We start from the raw sequence: 23,138 nt of genomic DNA, 5'->3' as shown, positions 1-23,138 counted from the left end.
CCTCCCTTGAAACTTTGTTTTGGTACTGGTTAAGAAAAAAAACTTATATAACTGAAGACCTGAATTAAATGACCCTGGCCAGTACTTTTTGTTTGCTTCTGTATTGATGCGGTTAATCAGGATCTGCTCAGATTAATTAATCTCCTCTCTTGGACATCTGTTGTCAACGAAGGGCCATTAAAACTATGCCAGGGAGTGTAAGACATGGGGTGGGGGGACAGTTTTAAGAACAACAATTATTGTATCTTTTTCAATGAGGAATTAAAACACTTTTATCTTTAACACGCAAGGCGATATTGGCTGATTGCATTTTCTATCTTTGTTTTTGCTGGTAAACAGTGCTTGAAGCGTAGTTGGCATTCACTGTTCAGAGTGAATGCCCTGAGCTCATGTACTAGTTCCCTGAACATAAATATTGAACACTTTTCTTGTGCATTTCTACTATCCATTTTGAATAAACCGCCTAATAAGCTTTTATGGTCAGAAGGGCCTGGTGCAAACATCGAGGCAGATACTGATTGCAAAGATTCCCATACACCCATTTGGGTTAGGTTTCCTTTTAACGTGATTTGGTAGTGTTATTGGTTGTTGAACTAGGTTTCTGATAGTTGTAATATGGATTGCATTAGATTTCTGACGGTTGTGATGTGCCTGATTGTTGTGTTGGTGCCTTCCCTGAAAGGGAGTGGATGATCTTTAATAGGTATGATGCTACTGCAATATCATAGGGTATTATGAAGGAGGTAGGCAAGGTTTTGGAAGAGATCAAGACGATTTGTTACATGAAATCAAAATGATTGCATATATGCTTGACTGATAACGGAAGTTAGTTTTGTGGTTGGTGTGTTTGGTAGAATGAGAGGACATGTTCGTTTGTTGGTATGAAGTTGAGACTAGAATAATTATTTTGTCAAGTGGAAAGACACAGAGAAAGATGGGATATATTTCTAAACTAAGAACTTGAGTCTCAATATTACTCTAGCACAGCGTTTCCCAGACTGTGGACTGCAGGCCATTGGTGGGTCACAAGCTGTTTTTTTCGGTGGTCTGGTATGTCTGATCAATAAATGAAGATGCCTTTAAATTTTTTTTTTTAACTTGTCACATTGTGCAAATATTGTGGGAATTTCTATGGAAAATATGCTGTCTGCAAATTACCTGCATTCGAAAATTGGCCACTTCATGTCAGTCTTAGGTGGGTCACAAAAGTTTGTCATTCTAAAATATTAGGTTGTGGTTCTAAAACATTTGTGGAGCACTGGTCAAGCAGCATTCCATGGGTTTCCACACTGATATCTGACCGAATTGCTCCCTTTTTCAACCAGCTTGATGGATAGAACTGATACTAGTTTTTAATGCAGGAGTAATAACTCAAACCTGTTTCCCCCAGCTCGTTTCTGGCATATTTAAACAATAACTTGCAAAATTATGATTATTTCCATGTTAAATGATTTAGGCTTGTCTAAAGCTCTTAGTAGTTTGAAATATACGTACTGAAGTTTGTAGTGTTAAGTTGTACCGAGGACTTGCTGAATAGCAATGTAAGGTTTGTAGTGAATTTCTAGGTGTAGTCAATTGGCGTTTTTATGGCTAGGCATATTGTGGATTTATTTACACATATTAATAATTGAATGGATTGATTTATAGCTGAATGGACTTTGTAGAAAGTGTTTTTGTAAAACTTGAAATCATATGCTTTAATCCTCCATCATGCATGAGGAACTGAGGATATCAATTTGCACTATTGTACTAGCAGTGACATTGAAGTTCATCATGTGCACTGAGTAAATGATCATATAAACTACACACACAGACTGGTAGTTAAGCAGGTCTGAACAATTCACATGTTTTCGGAAATATTTGTTTTAGTCAGCGCCAATAACCCTTCAGAGGCAATGCTGAAAGGATGCTGTGCTGTAGTGCAGTGATGAAACTTTCCCAGGAGTCCCAAGGGATGGGCGGGCTGTATCCAGCCATCATGTATTTATAAAAGCAGCCGCAAGGCAGGCATTAGGCATGGCTCAGTTCACCTGTATCACTATCATTCCGATGCTTGACTGGCTCCCACTGTTGCTTAGAATTCCATTTGCTGTATTGATTATTTTAAGATGTACTGTCTGACCAGAGTCCGGTTAGTCTTGTGGAATTCCCTCCATCACATCCACTGGCTCTGAAACCGCTATACAGAGTAGACTGGGATCTAATTTAAAGTTTTACGCATCCGGGCCTTAATTAGGAATAAAACGTACATGGCTGCTGTTTCCGCACTAGCATGCTACGCGTCAGAATGATGTGCCCAGGGGCGCCTATTTACCGAAAATAGAAATGTCTTGATAACAGTTACAAGGGTTGTGTGCGGCTGCGCAGAAGGACGTGCAAACACACTGACAGCTTTGTTACATATTTATTTAACAGTTTTCTGTAGAGCAGCTGCTCCCGAGTTAGTAGTGTTTTCTGCAGGGAACTACCACATACAGGGAGTGCAGAATTATTAGGCAAGTTGTATTTTTGAGGATTAATTTTATTATTGAACAACAACCATGTTCTCAATGAACCCAAAAAACTCATTAATATCAAAACTGAATATTTTTGGAAGTAGTTTTTAGTTTGTTTTTAGTTTTAGCTATGTTAGGGGGATATCTGTGTGTGCAGGTGACTATCACTGTGCATAATTATTAGGCAACTTAACAAAAAAAAATATATACCCATTTCAATTATTTATCATTACCAGTGAAACCAATATAACATCTCAACATTCACAAATATACATTTCTGACATTCAAAAACAAAACAAAAACAAATCAGTGACCAATATAGCCACCTTTCTTTGCAAGGACACTCAAAAGCCTGCCATCCATGGATTCTGTCAGTGTTTTGATCTGTTCACCATTAACATTGCGTGCAGCAGCAACCACAGCCTCCCAGACACTGTTCAGAGAGGTGTACTGTTTTCCCTCCTTGTAAATCTCACATTTGATGATGGACCACAGGTTCTCAATGGGGTTCAGATCAGGTGAACAAGGAGGCCATGTCATTAGATTTCCTTCTTTTATACCCTTTCTTGCCAGCCACGCTGTGGAGTACTTGGACGCGTGTGATGGAGCATTGTCCTGCATGAAAACCATGTTTTTCTTGAAGGATGCAGACTTCTTCCTGTACCACTGCTTGAAGAAGGTGTCTTCCAGGAACTGGCAGTAGGACTAGGAGTTGAGCTTGACTCCATCCTCAACCCGAAAAGGCCCCACAAGCTCATCTTTGATGATACCAGCCCAAACCAGTACTCCACCTCCACCTTGCTGGCGTCTGAGTCGGACTGGAGCTCTCTGCCCTTTACCAATCCAGCCACGGGCCCATCCATCTGGCCCATCAAGACTCACTCTCATTTCATCAGTCCATAAAACCTTAGAAAAATCAGTCTTGAGATATTTCTTGGCCCAGTCTTGACGTTTCAGCTTGTGTGTCTTGTTCAGTGGAGGTAGTCTTTCAGCCTTTCTTACCTTGGCCATGTCTCTGAGTATTGCACACCTTGTGCTTTTGGGCACTCCAGTGATGTTGCAGCTCTGAAATATGGCCAAACTGGTGGCAAGTGGCATCGTGGCAGCTGCACGCTTGACTTTTCTCAGTTCATGGGCAGTTATTTTGCGCCTTGGTTTTTCCACACGCTTCTTGCGACCCTGTTGACTATTTTGAATGAAACGCTTGATTGTTCGATGATCACGCTTCAGAAGCTTTGCAATTTTAAGAGTGCTGCATCCCTCTGCAAGATATCTCACTATTTTTGACTTTTCTGAGCCTGTCAAGTCCTTCTTTTGACCCATTTTGCCAAAGGAAAGGAAGTTGCCTAATAATTATGCACACCTGATATAGGGTGTTGATGTCATTAGACCACACCCCTTCTCATTACAGAGATGCACATCACCTAATATGCTTAATTGGTAGTAGGCTTTCGAGCCTATACAGCTTGGAGTAAGACAACATGCATAAAGAGGATGATGTGGTCAAAATACTAATTTGCCTAATAATTCTGTACTCCCTGTATTCTTCACAGATGTTTAACAGATATTAGAACATTGGAATGCTGGAAGCTCCATTGAAAACAATGGAGTGCTGCCGGCTTTTACCAGCCGGTAAAAGCCCGCAGTGCCAACATTCCAATGTTCGCTTTGTTCACAGCGTTGCTGTGAACAAAGCCTCACAAAGCCCGAGGGGATTTTAATCCCCTCGGGCTCCATGAACATTTTTTTTTTTTTTAATAGAACATTCTGCCCTGAGTGGCAGAATGTTCTAATAGCCTTAGAACCCGCCGTAGCGGGCTCTACCGGCTATTAAAGTCCCTCTCCCTTGTTAAATGCCCTCGCCTTCGGCTCGGGCATTTAACGCGGGGAGCGGGCCTTTAATAGCCGGTAGAGCCCGCTACGGCGGGTTCTAAGGCTATAAAATAACATCAAAGCAAAACCTAGGATGTTGGCTAGAGTCTGTCCAAAAGTATGGTTGTCTATTTGCATATGTAAACAAAGTGATTTACTTATTTTTAAGTTTGCAATGGTGAGGAACCTTTCAGAGGAGTTTGTTAGTTCAACTGAATATGGATAAAATAGTTTTTAACATTTTTTAAAGGGTAGAAGGAAGGTTTGGGCTCTAAATTGTGAGAAGGAAGTGCGTTTCATACTGTAGTTGTCACTCCACAGAAAGAATTGCTTTGTGGCTTGAGACGTGTTGAAGTTTCTGGGTTTTCCAAATCTAGTGAGTCTTTGTTTCTCAAACACTGTTTCCAGAGTATGGTTCTGGAATCCTAACCCAAACTACACCTTTTGAATGTTGGATTTCTCTGAAGCCTCTCAGGAACTCATAACCGCACTGCAGCATATTTATATGGCTACGTTCTGCATTCATCATGAAATATTCGACACAAACACCTAGTGCTCACCAAGCACAGTGATGATTAACCATATAAGTATCATTGCACCCTCAATGGCATTCCTTTATTATCAACAGCCCTTAATACAGCACATCATACATTATTTGCCATCATAACAAATTAATCGTAGTCTCCAACAGAACAGCATTGATAGACTTGTCAGCCTTACGGTGATCTTTCCCCCAAACTTTGTGCCTTCCTTCTCATTTTTGCAGGACTTAGGACTCTGTGCGCTTTACCACTGTTAACCAGAAAAGTGGTACTGCATATACCGAGGGCCTGTAAATTAAATGCTACCAGTGCTACAGAACGTATTGTGCCACTCACTTAAGTAGCCCTTTAAACATCTCTCTGTCCTGCCCTTGCAGCCTGGTTGTGCATTTTTAAATTGCCATTTAGATCTGGCAAAATATACATTTTGCTAGGCCTAAATGTTCCTTTTTAATGCATATGTCATCCCTAGAGTAGGATCTGGAAAGCCCAGAGGGCAGGGTGCAATGCATTTGATATGTTGGACATGTAGTTTTTAAGTCTTACATGTCCTGGTAGTGAAAAACTTAAAAATTTGGTTTCAATGTGGCAAGGCCTACCACTCCCTCAGGATAACATTGGAGTTCCCTTATTATATTTTATAAGTGTAATTTCGAATTGGAGAAAGGTAATTAGTTCATGTTTGGTGTCTTTCGAATTTTAGTGAAAAATCTTCTTTTATGGTAAAGTCGGATTTTAAATTACAGTTTTGAAAATGCCACCTTTAGAAAGCTGGCATTTCCCTGCCTTAGGCATTTATTGCCAGTAGCATGTCACTGGGTGTAGCTGACAGTTGGGCGTGGTGTAATCCTTGTAGACAGACACATACAATAAAGAGCGTAGATATGCGTGAATGGGCCATCATGGGAGGTTGGGGCTGGGCACAGCTGTACTTACACTGTAGTAGGCTGTGCCCTGCCTCCACACAAAAGGCTGCATACCCTCCAGTAGTCAGGTGGGGCAGGCCAGAATCCTGTGCAGGGAAACCTCTAGAATGAATTCATGTTCATTTTATTAGTTAATTAAAACCATAAAAATACTCTTCAACTTAAAATTAAGCAGCACAATATTGGTGCAGTAGAACATTAATAGGTCAGATTGTGCCATTCGGGAGTAAGCGCTCTAGCTTTCTCCTGCTGCTGGGCTATTTTTAGCCCACATGACCGCGCCGCGCAGTGGAGGGTAGTCCTAGGTTTATCTGGCTACCGACGCTCGCTGCAAGCGGCAAGTTAAATTATTTTTAGAAATCTAGTAATTCTTATAAATTCTTTTTAAAGAGTAATTCAATGTATTGAATTTGATGTATGATTTGCACAGAAGCACTTTTGCACATGTATAATACGGTAATCTAATACGGAGAGTGTTTTTTGAGATACTCTATCACTTTTTAATTCATTTTAAAACGTTAAAATATCGGAAGTACCGCCGCCATCTTAGGTCAGATTGTGCCATTCGGGAGTAAGCGCTCTAGCTTTCTCCTGCTGCTGGGCTATTTTTAGCCCACATGACCACAGCGGGCACGCCAAAGGCAAACCCGTCCGCGCCAGACCGTGCCAAGAGATTATGCTCCAAATAGTACTGAGCAGGGATTGATTACTTACAATAGAGATACACTATTCTTGTTGAACAACAAATCGCATAACATCTGTTTTCAAAGGTTAGATCCTTGCGTTGAGAATTACAGCTGCCCTGCATATACTTGGATCCCTCAACGAGGTATGGACTATAAAAAAGATAGTAAATCTGACAAATTTCCGATTTTACTAGTAAACTGTCGCTCGCTAGGGGCCCATATAATGGATATCCACCTTTTGGTGGAACAAAAAAAAACCCTAGCTCTGTTTCTCACTGAAACCTGGTTGGATGAAAGCTCTGGCCCAGACATTGTTATGACTCTTCCTACTGGATACAAACTCAGCAGAATTGATAGACCCAATAGAGGTGGTGGTATCGCAGTTGTCTATAAAGATACATGTGCGATAACAATAGCCCCAACAGTAATTAAAGGAGGTGAGAGTATGTCTTTCTCCTTTAAGGTTAACCCTCACTATACAATTTCTGGTGTCCTGGTCTATCGACCACCTGGTCCTAGTGGAGACTTTGTGACCTCACTTGCCAAGAATATCTCTCAATCGGTTTTTACTAAATCCAATTTTCTACTATTGGGAGACTTCAATCTACATGCAGAAATGGAAGATAAAGCCCCGACCAGGATGATAATAGCAGACATGAAAGCCTGCGATTTAGTGCAACTGGTGCAGGGCCCTACGCACAACAAAGGCCATACACTTGACCTTGTTTTTTCCAACATACCAGAGCTAGAATTGTTATCCTCCTGCCCGCTAGCTTGGTCTGATCATTTTTTGATAGAACTAGAGTTAACTATTGTTCGGCAGAAACACTGGTCTTGCAGTCCCCCACTTTCTAGAAGAAAATGGCACAAATTAGAGGCCGCTGAGTTTATTAAGGTATTAGGAAAGAGGAAACTAGGAAACTTAGATTCTAAAAATATAACTGATCTCACCTGCTTAATAAACAACTGGATAGAGGATAGTTTGGAGGAAATCATACCACTTTCTACCTCGAAAAACCTTCCTCGTAAGAAATCAGCCCCTTGGTTCACTACTAGTTTACTTGAGATGAAAAGAGAATGCAGGAAGCAAGAAAGAAAATGGAGGCATTCCCTAGAGGACTCGTTGAAAAAAGACTATAAGGATATGATCCGAGCGATCACTTAGAAATGAAAAAGGTTCAGGCAACATATTACACCAGCAGGATTGAAGCTGCCACCAATTCCCCTAAGGTCATTTTTAATGTTTTAAAAGATCTTATTCATCCTAAGGAGGAGCCAGAAATCTTAGATTCCCCACAGCAACATGTGGAGAATCTTGCAAGCTTTTTTCGAAGTAAAATCCAGGACATTTATGTCTCTTTTCCTGACTTCCTGATTAGTGACCAGGTGGTGTTCAACTTGGAGGTTATGAGGGAAACTGAAGCTGTCTTAACAAATTTAACCCCTATTAACCTGGACATAGTGACTAGATTACTGGGTTCAACTAAATCAGGCTCCCCTCTTGATCCTGCCCCCCCTCAGATTCTTTGTCTGGGAACTCCAGTACTAGGTCCGGTAGTCACAAATCTTATTAATACCTCGCTAGTCTCTGGTACTGTACCCGATTCCTGGAAATGGGCTATTGTTAAGCCTCTTCTGAAAGAAACTAACCTGGACCCAAAGATACTGTCCAATTATAGACCGATCTCCTTGCTACATATAATGTCCAAAATAACAGAAAAGTATATACATACTCAGTTATCTACTTTTCTGGAAGATAAAAAATGTCTGCATCCCACCCAGATGGGCTTTAGACCACAACATGGGACGGAAACCGCTCTGGTAGCAAATACAGAAGAAGCTAAAATGAGGTTGGATAAAGGGATGGAAACTGCCATCATTCTTTTAGACTTAAGTGCAGCGTTCAATACTGTTGATTTGAACATTCTTAAAGATAGATTACAACAATGTGGCATTTTGGGATTAGCATTGGAGTGGATTCTTTCGTTCCTCCATGGAAGATCTTTCCAGGTCCTTGACAGATCATGTACCTCTAGGCGTACTTTCAGTAGTTGAGTTCCACAGGGCTCTGCTTTGAGCCCATTACTTTTTAATGTTTATATGCAACCTTTAGCAGAAATTATCTAATCATATGGACTTAAGTTGGTGTCTTACGCAGATAACACTCAACTAATTGTCTCCTTTTCTAATTCCTATCCGGACATGGATACAGCAGTGGGTCCGTGCTTAAAAGCAATTGCGACTTGGATGTCAGGAAGTAAACTAAAGCTCAATGATGACAAGACAGAAGTCCTGTTCTTTGGATCACAAAAAGCCTCCTCCATCAATCCAAAATCATTGATTGGAGATCTTAATCTCCCCCCCCCCCCCCCAATCTATTATTAAGAGTCTTGGAGTATGGTTAGATCCTCAACTCTCCATGTCACATGTCAATAGAATTGCTGGAACCTCCTTTGCTCTGCTTAGAACCTTGAGGAAGGTTATAACAATACTTCCTCTACTTGCTAGGAGACTGGTGATTCAGGCACTGATAGGCTCTCGTCTTGACTACGGGAATGCTCTGTTTGTAGGAGCACCAAAATATGTCATCCAGAGGCTGCAGAGGGTGCAAAATGCAGCCGCACGTCTTCTTTTAAATACCCCTAAACATCACTCTTTTCGGGCTGCAATTTCATCCCTTCATTGGCTGCCAGTAGATAAAAGAATTCAGTTTAAGACATTATGCCATTTTCATAGATCTATATTTAATCATGGCCCTGAAATGCTTAAAACCCTGCCATCGATATATATTCCGACCAGACCACTCAGGTCTTCTTCAGCGATGCTGACCACAGTACCTAAAATAAAGAAAGTGAGATGGGGAGGAAGATCCTTAGCCTATCAAGGTGCCACTCTCTGGAATAGCCTTCCTTTTAGTATTAGATCGACATCCCAAGAGACCTTGTTTAGGAAGGCCTTAAAAACCTGGCTATTTAAAGTCTAATCTCCATTTGATCGTAAGATGATGACACCATGCCGTTATGTACGTAAAGCGCTACGAGGCCTTCAGGCAGTACTTATGCGCTATATAAGCTGTTATAACATAACAATAAAATTGTGATCTAAAATAATGTAATACATACTACAAATTGCCCCTCTTAACTCCAGTTCCTGATACATAGCTTAATTACAGTGTTGCCTAGAAGCGCACAATGTTACCTAAGAGCCCTTCCTTTTCCAACCTGTTCGTTCATGGTTGGTGGATTTTATTTCCTCTGGCGCCATTCCTAACACTAATTTGTTTTGGCACATGAAATTTTGGAGGTAAAAATTTCCAGAAATTGAACAGGCCTAATGTTCAGTATAGTGTTTTGTGGATTAAATGCTTCAGTTAAAGCTTGTCTGCATGATCTGTCCCCTAATATGTTTAATTCTTTTTTCAATAAACATCTTTTTTCAGCGGCCAAAGCTGGGCAAATGCAGACCACATGCACTAGGTTTTCTACCGCCAGATGACATAGGTGAAACTCGTGGGGGTCTACTAATGGCCCTTTCTTCCATTTTGGCATGAGATCTAGCATTGGAACTTCACCCAGCTTTAGCTTTAGAAAGCGTTGTTTGATTTCAGTGAATACAGGGCAGCCATAAGTGGTGATTCTTTGAGAGTTTTATATGAATTGAGGATCAACCAACCATGTGACCTTTTAGCCACAGCTTCCCTGTCTTCTAACCAGCTATATAATTTACTTGATTTATTCACTACTTTGTTGAAAGTTAGAGTAGGAAGCAACTGATCCCATACATCGCCTAAGTTCAAAAGAGTTATGCTTTTTTCCAGATGCTTTTTGTAATTGCTATTACCTCTTTATAGATTAATTTCCTGCCAAATTAGATTAGCCAGCGTCCCTTTTGGGGCACAGCTCCGTTTGTAACAACATTTAATATATGCCGCAGGTCGTGCCAGCATCTGCTTATCCAACATAATTTCCAGTCTGACCTGTGCTGGGGAAGCATGTCTTAGTAACCGGAAGACACGCTTATTTGCCTTTACCAGAAGTTTATCCAGGAGAGCTTCATCCATCCCCCTCATTATTTCAGCCCCATAGGAGAAGGTTGGAAGTAGTTTTGCTCTCATTATGGCTGTCAGTGGATTGAGAGCAAGGCCACAAATTGAATTTGCGAGCATGCCGAAAGTGTGAAGTGCGTGCACTTTTTTTTTTTTTTTCTTTATTGCTTCTTTTTGAGGCACGTAATTGCCTCTAGCATCTATCATGACTCCTAAGTATCTGAACGAGCTTACTTCCTCTAGGGTCTTTCTGGTCAGATACCATTTACGTTGACTAGAGGGTCTACGATTGAGAGCAATCATTTTAGATGTGCTGTGGTTAAATTCTAATTTGTTTGTTCTTGCATACTCGTCTAAGTTATTTAGCAGTTTTCGTATGCCAATTCTGGTGGTATTAAGCAATAATAGGTCATCTGCATATAGCATGTTAGTTGTTGGCCACCAAACGGGCTTGCAACTCTTGGCTATAACCAGTGATACACATATATGGCACCCCAGCCTCTTAGTTTCAATTTCATTTTTTTCCTTTTTGTTTATTAGGGTTCTAATGCTTTAGACCGACTGAAAGAATTTCTGGCGCCATGTTGACTCTGATGACACTTCACATTGTTTCCGTGCCTGTAGTGACAATGTTTGCTTCGTGCACTGTTTCATGCAGTGTTGATTGGGGGGGGGGGGGGAGTTCGAGTTTCTTCATCAGCTAAAATATGCTATCATGGATGTCACATGGCTTTTTAGCTGATAGAATGGTCTGCTCCTAGCGACTACAAGCTACATACTGTATAAAGTAGCAATCCAGTCATAATGCATCAGATGTATGAAGCGGACACCTGAGTCATCTTCAACTGGAAAGTAAAACAACACCAAGCCTGGAACATATTTGCCACTGAATGAGGTGACATTTCTTCTTCTTGTAAGGTTCTAAAGCTGATGTTTTGGTATTGGTCGTTGCAAAGGAAAAAGACAAATCATTCCCTTGCCATTATTTACTAATGACAGTCCTAGATCAATAAAGCTGGAACTTGAGATCAATTTTACTGAGATTCAACCTTTCTCTGTAAGACAGTATATGCAACATATGGTGGAGCATTCTCAAAGATGGGCGCTTTGAGTTTTAACTATCTCCTCCATGACTATTATATTATGATTTGTGGTGGCCATTCTTAAAACTGTGATTAAAGTGTAAAATCGGGCTTCTAAACGGGCAGTCCTGCAATGAAAATACATGATCACATCAATCTCGCCTAAAAGGCTTATTTGGGTTTTAGGATCCTATTCAATGGGTAAGGTGTTCTCGAACAATCGCTGAGCCTAACAATGACAACTGGCTTGACGCCACTCCATCAGTACTCATTTATAACTCACCAGTAGAATTTGTAATTGTAAAAACATCCAGGCAGGTCCTCATTAAACCCCCCTCCACCCTCGAAAGTACAGTCAAATCACCTATTCTTGGACACACCTTGAAACATACCTACTTAACACTTTGACTGGGAAAATAGGGTCTGTATCAAAATTGGTAAATGTCAACATTATTTATTTTTGATGAACAAATAATCCGAGAAAGAAACCTATAAGGACGAGGCTTTTAATTATAGGCAGTGATTGTGATATGCATTCTGGCGTAAATACATTATGATTTCAGGCAGTGTTCATAGTAATGGCTTGTCAACTTTGCGCCAACAAACTTTGGGCTTGCTCTCAGCAATAAAGATGTGTCTACAGAACAAAATCTATACGTCTTCCAGTTAACTGATATTCATTATATTGTGCTTTGCATTGTTTAAAACTATATTAACTGCATTTTTGCTTTCGAAACAATGTACATCACACTCTATAATCTGACAAGCATTTTATTAACATAGGTGAGCATTGAAAAATAAACTTACACATGGGTTTATTACTAAAATCATAAGCTTTTCGTGTTTTGTTTTGTGGAATAAATATAATGGGACCAAGACTAACATAAAGTATAAAATACCTAAACAGTGTTTTGTTATTGCAGTCAGAATAATGAAAGTCGTTATCCACTAGAGGACTGTCTGTCAATTTTTGTCTATCTCGCTACATCTCTACTTCTTTATCTCTTTACTTATGTTCTGGGTTCAGTGACCTTCTCAAGTAGATAGTGTTTCGAATATTTGACAGGCGGTAAACCTTGAATTGAATATTGCTGCTATGGGCTAAATTATTGTTAGTTTTTTTTTTTTACATTCCTAATTGCCTACTCTTTATCAAAGCAGCTCATATTGCGTTGGTATAGTTACTGCCTTGATTTCTAAGCTTATTTTCCTTCGACTTTAGTATGCTTTGTTACACAAATTTAGCCCCAGGCTCAGATTTATCATTTATAATGCAGCCAAGCTTGCCCACCTAACAAGCAGGAATCCACACGTCAAAGTTTGAGCAAGCTAGAGTTGTCACCTACTCGGATTTTATGTGGACCAGATGGATATTCGCTGCAATGTCCGGTCCATCAGTTTCACTCGCATATTTATTTTTTACCTCTGTCTGTTAGGACAACAGGGGGAGTCTTTGGGTGCTCTGGTCCCTAAAATAGAAAAAATTCAGCAATGACACAGCAGTGTACAGAACACACAACAAGTTTTCCCACCTTAGGGATCCAGCATAGTACAAGCAGGACAATCCATGGCAGGTATACAGCCCCCCCCCCCCTCCACCATCACAATCCCAATACAAAAACAGCAGCATCCCCAATCAGATTACAGGTCTCCTTCTGGGGCAGCGCCGTGATCTCCCGCACTGTTACTAGCTCGTGGAGTCAAGGTGTGTTCACTATACTCCGGGGAGACCCAGTGCATCCCGCACCACTCCGACAAAGCTAACCAGCAGTCCTGTGCATGCCTGCAAGTCCTCTTGCACCTTGTCATCACAGTTAGACAGTTTAATGAACTTCTCTTCGGCTAGGGTCCATTCCTTATCATCTTTGACCCATAATGTAACCTAAGGGCTCCTGCTAATTACTCAGCAGATCGCAGCCTTTCTGTGAGCTAATACCAACACTAGGTTCAAGAATTTATTCTGCATCTTTCACCCTTTTTTTCTTAGGGATCATTCCTAGATACCTTGCAGTGGTTGGAGCTCCAATGGGATGCCCATAACCGTCATCAATGTAGCAAAGACAGAGTCCCACTGATTCTGCACTGGAGGGAAGTCCCAGGCTAAGTGTAGGAATGGGGTCCTCTCCGCCCAGCACCTTAGACACACAAGACTCCTCCTAGCATAAACTATATTAAGGATCACTTGGGTGAGATTCTTACCATGTAAGAAATTGAATTCTATGAGCTGAAATCTTGTGTTCCTTACAACTGCTTGCATGCCCTGTCGCACACCTTGCTTGTGAACTGGACTATCAGTTGTCTATTCAGATTTCCTCCTTGACTCTCTATGGGGATCATCACCCTTTGTTTCGTACATATGTTATGGTCCGCCACAACGTGCCCAGTTTCAGGGTAGCCTCCAGAGTCGTGAGGAGAGAGGGGCATGCAGGAAACTGGTCCAGATCTCCCTAGACATCCTCACCAAATTTCCATATTAGAGAAAGTGACTGGGCCCACCCCAAACATGTCTTGTGCTTCATGAAATGAGAGAAAGGTGTCTCTTGGGAACCCATGCCTCTGGGCCTCGCAACCCCCCTCCCACCATCCATCCATTGCCATTTTCTTTGGTGTCTGTTTATATTGCTGGAGCACACACACACATTCAGAGGTCTGGCAATGGGCGGCCCCCGGAGCACCCTTTAAACACACAACCACAGTTTTGTATTTCAATGGAAACTATTGTTTAAAATGTTTGGAACTTGTCTAAAGAGACTTGAAATATAAGGTAATTTGTATTTGTTGCTTGCATTGCACTTTCAAATGAATACTATTCTCAATACAGTGTATTTTTGTGAAAAGATTTAAGGAGCATCTGAAAGCATTGAAGAAAATTGTTTATATTTTAAATGCATAATTCCACTGCTATTTTAAACAAATCTGACCAGGCTTGTGCAGAGGTTTTGTGTTTTAGCCAACATTCTATAATTAAAAAAGAGGTGAGGTTTTTCAGGCTTTAAAAACCACAAGTAATGGTCCTCTCAATCAAAGTACAGTACCAAAAGGAAGTAGACAGTTAAGGGGCATTTAAATTGGTTGACTACCTTACGGCACTGGAAGAGGAATTCTAGTTCCAGCCAATCAAGCTACGTATACTGCACGTTCTTTACTCACTGACATTATGTGGTTTCGCCCTGTAACCTGGCCCTTTTTCTGTCCTATCAGAGTCAACCGTGTGCCAATTTGAAGCATGCTCACTACTCTCAGAGCCAACATGATGTCCAGCATCACTCTTTCTCACTCAAGTACAGTACTACAGGCGGTGACGATAGCTCTGTTTTCTAATGCTTTAAACAGTGAAGGGTGTGAAATATGTGACGTGAGATGGGAAACGTAGGCATAGAAAATGGAGATTTGGAGTGAGCGAAAGACACCTCACCAGGTGAAGGGGAAACAATGAAGGTCCTACCAACAGGGCCTGGGCAAGGCAATCTCTGCCTTTCATTATTCTGAGGTTGATTAAATAAAGCACATTTAAACGTGAGAATAGTTACATCCATTAGTTACATCTCTTACACATGGCTGGTAAAACTATTATTATAATTATTGTTGGTACTGCTGGGACAAGTCCCAATTACATTTAAAGTTTCTTGGTTATGTGGCGTGCTGATCCTGAGTAGGGATCAGCTGCCTATGTCAGAGTCTAACAGGGCAGCTGGATGCAAGCTCATGCCAAACAACACATTTGATAAAACATAAGCAAATTTACAAGTTTAAAGTATTTTTGAAAGTGTTTGTCAGACTGATTTCACATGAATTTGTGTCGTTTGTGGTGCATGTGTGAAAAATGGTCATGAGGAGAAAGTACAGCCTCAATCTAGCACTGGCAGTGTCCTAATTCTTCGTGCTGCTCTTACGAAAGCACCCTGTTGGACTTGTTTTGCTTATGCAGGGTCATCCCCAATCTTTTTGCCTCCTGCCTCCTATTTTTTCTGAACTGTTGCTATTGGCTTTTGAACTCTGAGCACTTTACCACTGCTAACCAGTGCTAAAGTGCATATGCTCTCTGTATAAATTGTATTGTTGATTGGTTTGTCCATGATTGGCTTATTTGATTTACTAGTAAGTCCCTAGTAAAGTGCACTAGAGGTGCCCAGGGCCTGTAAATAAAATGCTACTAGTAGGCCTGCAGCACTGGTTGTACCACCCACATAAGTAGCTCTGTAATCATGTCTCAGACCTGCCATTGCAGTGTCTGTGTGTGCAGTTTTACCTGTAAATTCGACTTGGCAAGTGTACCCACTTGCCAGGCCTAAACCTTCCCTTTTCTTACATGTCAGACACCCCTAAAGTAGGCCCTAGGTAGCCCCAAGGGCAGGGTGCAATGTATGGTTAAGGTAGGACATAAAGTAATGTGTTTGTGTTTTATATGTCCTGACAGTGAAATATTGCTAAATTCGTTTTTTCACTGTTGCAAGACCTGTCCCTCTCATAGGTTAACATGGGGGCTACCTTTAAATCTGATTAAAGTGTAGATTTCCTTTGGGTATCGGATGGACATGTGGAGTTTGGGGTCTCTGAGCTCACAATTTAAAAATACATATTTTAGTAAAGTTGATTTTAAGATTGTGTGTTTGAAAATGCCACTTTTAGAAAGTGAGCATTTTCTTGCTTATACCATTTCTGTGACTCTGCCTGTTTGGGGATTCCCTGTCTGGGTCAGTTTGACAGTTGGGATGGTTGCACCTCACACTAGACAGTGACACAAAGGGAGCTGGGGTGTAGTCTACATTTCCTGATGAGCCATCTGTGCTAGAAGGGAGGGGAGGAGTGGTCACTTACACCTGAAAGGGCTGTGCCTGTCCTCAAACAATGCAGTCTCCAACCCCCTGGTGAGTGTCTGAGGCCTGGCCTGGGCAAGGCAGGATTTCACATTCAAAAGAAACTTTACTTTGAAGTAGGCCTACTTCAAAGGAGAAATTGGGTATAAGAAGGGCACCCAAAACCACAGACTTTAGAAACACTTCTGGAACCAAGAGGAACCTCTTCCTGGAGAAGAGCTGAGGAAGAAGAGCTGCCCTGCCTGTGACTGTGCTTTGTGGAGCTATCCTGCAGTTGCTGCTTCTGCCAGAGTAAGAGGGCACAGACAGGACTTTGTTTGCCTTCCATCATGTGAAGAAATCTCCAAGGGTTTGATCTAGAGCTTGCCTTCTGTTGTTTGAAGTCTCAGGGACAGCAAAGACTTCTCTCTGCCAGCACCTGGAGTCTCTAGAGAGATTCCTATCTGCAGCTGAAAAAACGACACACCACCGGCTCCGCAGCTGAGAAACAACGCTCGCAGGAAACGCAACCGAAGAATCGACGCACTGAGCAGGAGAAACGATGCGCAGCATCGCTGACGGAGGCTGGGAGATCACAACCTGCGCTGCGGGGTTTTCAGATCATCGTGTGGCTGGATTTCCGCCTCACGTACCGTTGTGCGTGGAAAAACAACGCAAGGCCTGCCCGGACCCGAGAGTGCTGACCGGATCGACGCATCGCTCTCCTGCGGAGAGAAGAAACGATGCGCCCGACCCGGAGGAGGGAGAAACTACGCACGGTCCCGCTCGTGAGTTGAATCAACGCCTCGCAAGCCCTTTTTGACGCACACTTGCCCGTGCGGGGTTAAAACTACTTAAAGACTCTTTGCATTTTTATTGATAACTTGACTTGTGTATGGTGGATGTTTGTCGTTTTGGTCTTGTTTTGTTTAGATACATATTTCCTATTTTTCAAAACTGGTGTTGTAATTTTGTAGTGTTTTCATTAAGTTACTATGTGTGTTGGTACAAATACTTTACACCTAGCACTCTGAAATTAAGCCTACTGCTCTGCCAAGCTACCAAGGGGGTAAGCAGGGGTTAGCTGAGGGTGCTTCTCTTTTATCCTGACTAGAGTGAGGGTCCTTGCTTGAACAGGGGGTAACCTGACTGTCAACCAAAGACCCCATTTCTAACACACCCTCTAACAAAACATACATATTGTGCCGCAACTTATTGATCCAAGATGTATGATGAACCAATTAATTCTTAACTGTTCCAGTGTAACTAGTGTGTTCTGTCTTACCTTGGCATCCTACAATAAATCTTCGGGACCTTGGCATGACCCCATTAACTGTGTAAAAATTATTTAAAATTTATTTCCCAGAATGTAGACATTGTTAACATTGGTCCAATTTGCTCTTTCCCATCCTTCAAACATCTTTATGAAAATAATTATTTCAATAATGGGTAATTCCTGGACTGATGAAAGAAATAAAATGTATTTTGGACTGGCTTATTCTGCAGGGCCAAACTCCAAACTTTTTCCTTCCTCCACCTACTTTTTGCTGAATTCATATGTTGGCCTTAGGATTCTATGCACTTTACTGCTGCTAACCAGTGCTGAACTGCTTGCGTTCTTTCCTCTAAACATGGTAACTTTGGCTTATACCCAATGGGCATATTTAATTTACTCATAAGTCCCTATTGTAGTGTCACTAAATGTGCCCTGGACCTGTAAATTAAATGCTACTAGTGAATCTGCAGCACTGATTGTGACACCCACTTAAGTAGCCCTTTAAACATGTCTCAGGCCTGCCATTGAAGAGTCTGTGAGTAAGATGTAAACTACCATGTCGACCTGCCAAACTAAACCTTTTTCTTGGCCCAAACATTCCTTTTTAATACAAATGTCACCCCTAAGGTATGTCCATACATCCTCAGAGGGCTGGGCACAATGTATCTAAGATGTAGGACATGTACTTTTAAGTGTTACATGTCCTGATCGTGAAAAAAACTCTTAAATTCATTGTTTCACTACTGCAAGGCTTATCTCTCCAATAGGATAACATTGGAGTTGCCTTATTACATTTTATAAGCGTAATTTCCAAATGAGAAGAAAAAATTGTTCCATGTTTGGTGTCTATGGAATCCTAATTTATGGTGAAGTCAGATTTTAAATTAAAATTATGAAAAAGTGATTTTTAGAAAGATTGCACTTTCTTTCCTTAATCATTTGGTGCTTCCAGTCTGTCACTGGCCACAAGACTAGTTATAGTAGGCAGTTGGGCTTTGTGCATTACTCCTAGACAGATGCACACAATGGGAGCTTGGGTGTGACTGGATGGGCCATAGCTGGCAGGATGGGAGGGAGGAGCTGGGTCTAGCCTCACTTACACCTGAATAGGCTGTGTCCTGTCTCCATCCAAAGGGCCTAATGACCCTGCATTGTCCCTTCAGCCAGCTTGGAACTGGGGCATGGGAGGCAGGGAATTCCATGTACTTCAATGCCACTGTCTAGAAGGTTTGGGCACCAGTGTATAAAAGAAGTACTTCATACACCAAGTCTTCAGTACACTGCTGGACCTGTGGCTACTCTGTCAGGAGGAAGGACTGCCACTCTGTTAGACTGCTACTCTGAAGAAAATGCTGCCCTTTTATGCTGTCCTGTTACCTTCTTGCTTAGGGAAGAAGAACTGGACCTGCAACCCATCTAGAACCCATGACCCCCAAAGTGACTTCTAAGGGCTAGTCTTCTGGACTCCAGATCTGAGCCTCATGGACATAATAGCCTCCCCAACAGCTCCGGGACCCGTCTACAGTGAGTTAATGACTACCTCTAGTGGTGCCCTTCAGGTCCTAGATCCCTTGGTGTGGCTCAGTGGGCTCTTAAGTCAAGCTTTTTGGCTCTTCATGACTGTGAATGGGCCCCGTTCTCGCTGAAACCGCACTGCTCGCACTGAAGTTCAGCGCAAGCTGCCTGCCCATCTCCTTGTACAGCAAGCATCGCCACCACGATGGACCATCACTGGGAAGCTCCGGCCTGCCCTTCCGCAATGCCCGGCCTGCTCTTCATGTCATGCCAATCATCGCCCATGATGCTGTCCTTGCTCCCTGTGGCCCTCTCCATTGCCACATCTCCAAGGTCTCTTGGCACAAAACTTGAGAAAGTAAAACATAAGCGGGACAAATCTGGGACTGTATTTGACCTGTACTTCATTGCAGCTAGCCTGAACTTTTGACTCTGACCCGGTCCCGCGCAATCCGATATCCCTGGTCGGCTGTTCAGGCTGTTTTACATTTTAACTCTGGCTCTACTGATTGTATTTTTGACATTTTGGTCTTGTTTTTTGTATTTTATTAGGCTCTGTTTTCCTAACCTTGTCTGGGGTCCTTTTGTGTGGTGGTTTCCCTGTTTTACTGTTTGAAGTGTTGCTCACGTACTTTACACATTCCCTCTAAGTTAAGCCTGACTGCTCTGTGCCAAGCTAACAGGGGGTTATCTTGTGCCTTATCTTAACAAGGATAGAGGTTGCTGCTTGACCAGGTCTAACACCTGTCAACCAGTATCCCAATTTCTAACAAATATCCTTTAGTTTAATGAAGTCAGACGTAAATAAAACTAAATGTTGCTTACTCTTGCGCCAAATTCTATACTTTTACCAAGTGAAACCTCATTATTAGAAGCATCAAAATCAAATAAAAATAATTGAGCTTTTGTGACTAATGTAACAAATTGTTAAATTCACTTTTTATAAATGTAATATTCAGGATGCTAGGACTATATATTTTTTATGTATGGACTGTCTTTTTTTATTCTGTAATGTTTATGTCAAAGCAAATATAGCTATGTCGCAAGCTAACTGGGGACATTCAACATTTTTCACATATATAGTGCATGCCCTTGTGTGAGAAGAGGGACATGGTCATGTGGTGGGGCAGCCTGCTAAATGGGTGGAGCCTAAGGTCTAGTTTATGCTTTCATGAAAGGTGGCAACCCAAGAATGACCCAGTGGTTTGGTGCATGCATCTGCTATTAAATGCAATCTTAGTAGTGCATGCCAAGAAATACTATACAGATAGGAGTATTCGTTTATCATAATTGCAAGATTGCTCAGACTTCTTCCAATGAGATTATTATACCTCGCAAAAATCTAAATGAAAAAGTGCAAGTATGTAAGCAGGACTTATACTATCTAGACATTTATTATGTACCTATAAACGAGAGAATGTTTTACTAAAAGGTGCTATTCCAAGTGTAAGAAATGCAGAGGTCTTGGACATTAAAGCTGTAAAGAAATGCTTCTGCAGTGGAGAGCTGGGGGTGCTTTAGGAAAACCTAAGTGGGCTTGATAAGATGACAGATGTGCAATAATGTTGCTGCATTATTTGTATGCATACAACACGCAGTCTGCTATTTGTTTGGCCTTGCTGAGCTGTCTGGAGTGCCCTTCCACACTGGTCTGAGGTTTCCATATCTGAGTGCAAGCTACTCTGTTATATTTGAAATTATGTCTATCTCAATTTTCTAACAAGCATCTAGATGGTAGGGCTGCATTTAGCCTTCATTTAGAAATAGGATGGATGTACACAGTTTATCACTTCCTTTGCAGTATTATTTGAATGATCACATGCATTATTGAATACATTTGCATAGTCCGATGCCATTAAAAATGGAGAACACCTTAATGTCAATTTTCTCTTCTTGATGCTAAAGCAAAGGATTTGAGATCCACCACACAGATGGCTTATACCCTTAGGACAAGAAGCTCAGATTAACATGGGCATATCAGCAGGCATTTATTGATCTACCATCCAGGTGGGGAAGCAGCACTGAAATAGATGGATGTTTGAGAAATTTGAAGAATGATTGTGTAAATTCGAGAATTGAAAGGAGTGAGTTCCATGAAAAAGTAATTGATGAATAGTGTGACACATATGTTTCAGATCTTTCTTTAACTAAGATGTTCTGAGGGAAACCTGAATGGAAGTTAAAATTGTATTAACACAAATATGCTGAATAATGTGCATAGTTTCTCTTTTACTGAACGTAGCAGCAGTAGATCCTTCCTTCAAAAATTCAAAGTAATAATAAATGTAAAGTCAGTTAGAAAACTGCAAGTTGTGCGATGAGATGTAACCATGATGAGATACCACCATGGAGCTCTACCTGCTTTAAAATGCCACCTTAAAGGCCAAGCAAACGGATTTTGCTGAATAATCAAGATGAACAGCGAGCCATACTGCAACACGGCTAACGCCGCATGATGCCTGCTGCTGTGCAAGCCATGGGAGAGTCGGTTTTGGGAATAGATGAGTCTCGGGAAATGGGCAGGGAATGCACGCAAGATGACTCTATCCAGAGAAAGTCGCACTGAAATCAGGTCCCCATCAGACGAGAACCAAATCCTATGTGGCCAGCACTATGACAGTGACAAAAGACATATTTGACAGGCGTACAGATTGCTGATGTGTATTTTTCCCAGATGAAGATTGCCAAAGTATTTCCCCAAACAAGTATACTGACTCAAAGCTATATGAGGCCAAAAGCATTTCCTCCCCACTGTTTATTAAAATCTTTCATAATGAAGGCACATCTTGGCTCGTACCATGCTGATGACCACCAGCAAAAAAGAGGAACCTCCATGTATTTTGGCTGTGGACTCATCTTGTCACCTGGTCTGCAGTACTACATGAGTTACTTTTTTGTTACTGTGAAGTTTCCAAATTTTTCTGGTAGTTATTGGAAGTAAAAAAGAGAATTTCTACTTTTGTTATCTCAACAGCTCTCCGATAGAGGCAAATCACAACCACTTTGCATGGCATAGATTCAAACTATGGATGCATGCATTTCACACGGTTCACAAGGTGGAGTCCAGGTGTCGGGTGTACATACAATTAGGAATTGGTTGCTTTTTATGAAGCGTCTGCTTGCATTACTCAGACATCTATTTTTAGTTAGATTTTCTAAGGCATACCTAGAGAGTGAACAGGAAACCGGGACTCAGTTACTGTGGAGAAAGTAGTTACTTTTTTAAGAATTCGCAAAAACCCAGGACTGCGTTGGTCACTCCTAACTTGGAACTAAATGGATCAGAAGTAAATGGTGTAGAAAGTAGAAAACAGCCTCACAATCAACTAATTACAGTGTGTCTTTGGGGGGTGGGGTTGTTTATTAAAAGTAAAGAGGACAAAAAAGTAATTTTAGAAAAAACTAGCAGAATTTCATAGATTGCCAAGTCCGCCACGTACCTAATATAGGCATTTGAAACAACATGCACAAGTAGGGTTAATGCAGTAGGGAGAATTCTCATTACATATGTGCTTATCTTATAACTTGCTTAATTTGTATATGCATATCCAGCAAATATGCATTAAGATACAAAGAGTTGTAAATTATAAACATGGATGGGTATAAAATACTGATGACCTAACCCACACGTCTACATTTGTACACTGTCTCTGCGTTTTACTTATTCCAACATTTTATGGGAAGACAATTGTGAGGCAGCAAAGGCGTCAATTTTTCTGAAAATTGTGGGACTATAATAATAATTCATGCAAATGACCTTTCTCAGAGCTGGTTTTCAACTGGCAAACAAAATAACTTCTAACATTCATAATTATGAGGCACACACTTCTTGAAATACAGCGGTTCGCCAAGGTCTTTAATAAGGACAGCTACGAATTTATGTTGGTGAGACTCCTCACTGCT

General features: G+C 41.3%; 1 protein-coding gene across 6 annotated transcripts in view; it reads left to right on the top strand.

Moving 5' to 3' along the window:
* The window catches only part of CNTN5 (contactin 5), a 3,179,309-nt gene that overhangs the window by 621,003 nt on the left and 2,535,168 nt on the right, over positions 1-23,138 (top strand). The gene's annotated exons all lie outside the window — the stretch shown is intronic.

Source organism: Pleurodeles waltl, chromosome 8 (genome assembly GCF_031143425.1).
Source record: "Pleurodeles waltl isolate 20211129_DDA chromosome 8, aPleWal1.hap1.20221129, whole genome shotgun sequence".
Taxonomy (NCBI): Eukaryota; Metazoa; Chordata; class Amphibia; order Caudata; family Salamandridae; genus Pleurodeles; species Pleurodeles waltl.
This window is presented reverse-complemented; position numbering and strand designations above follow the sequence as displayed.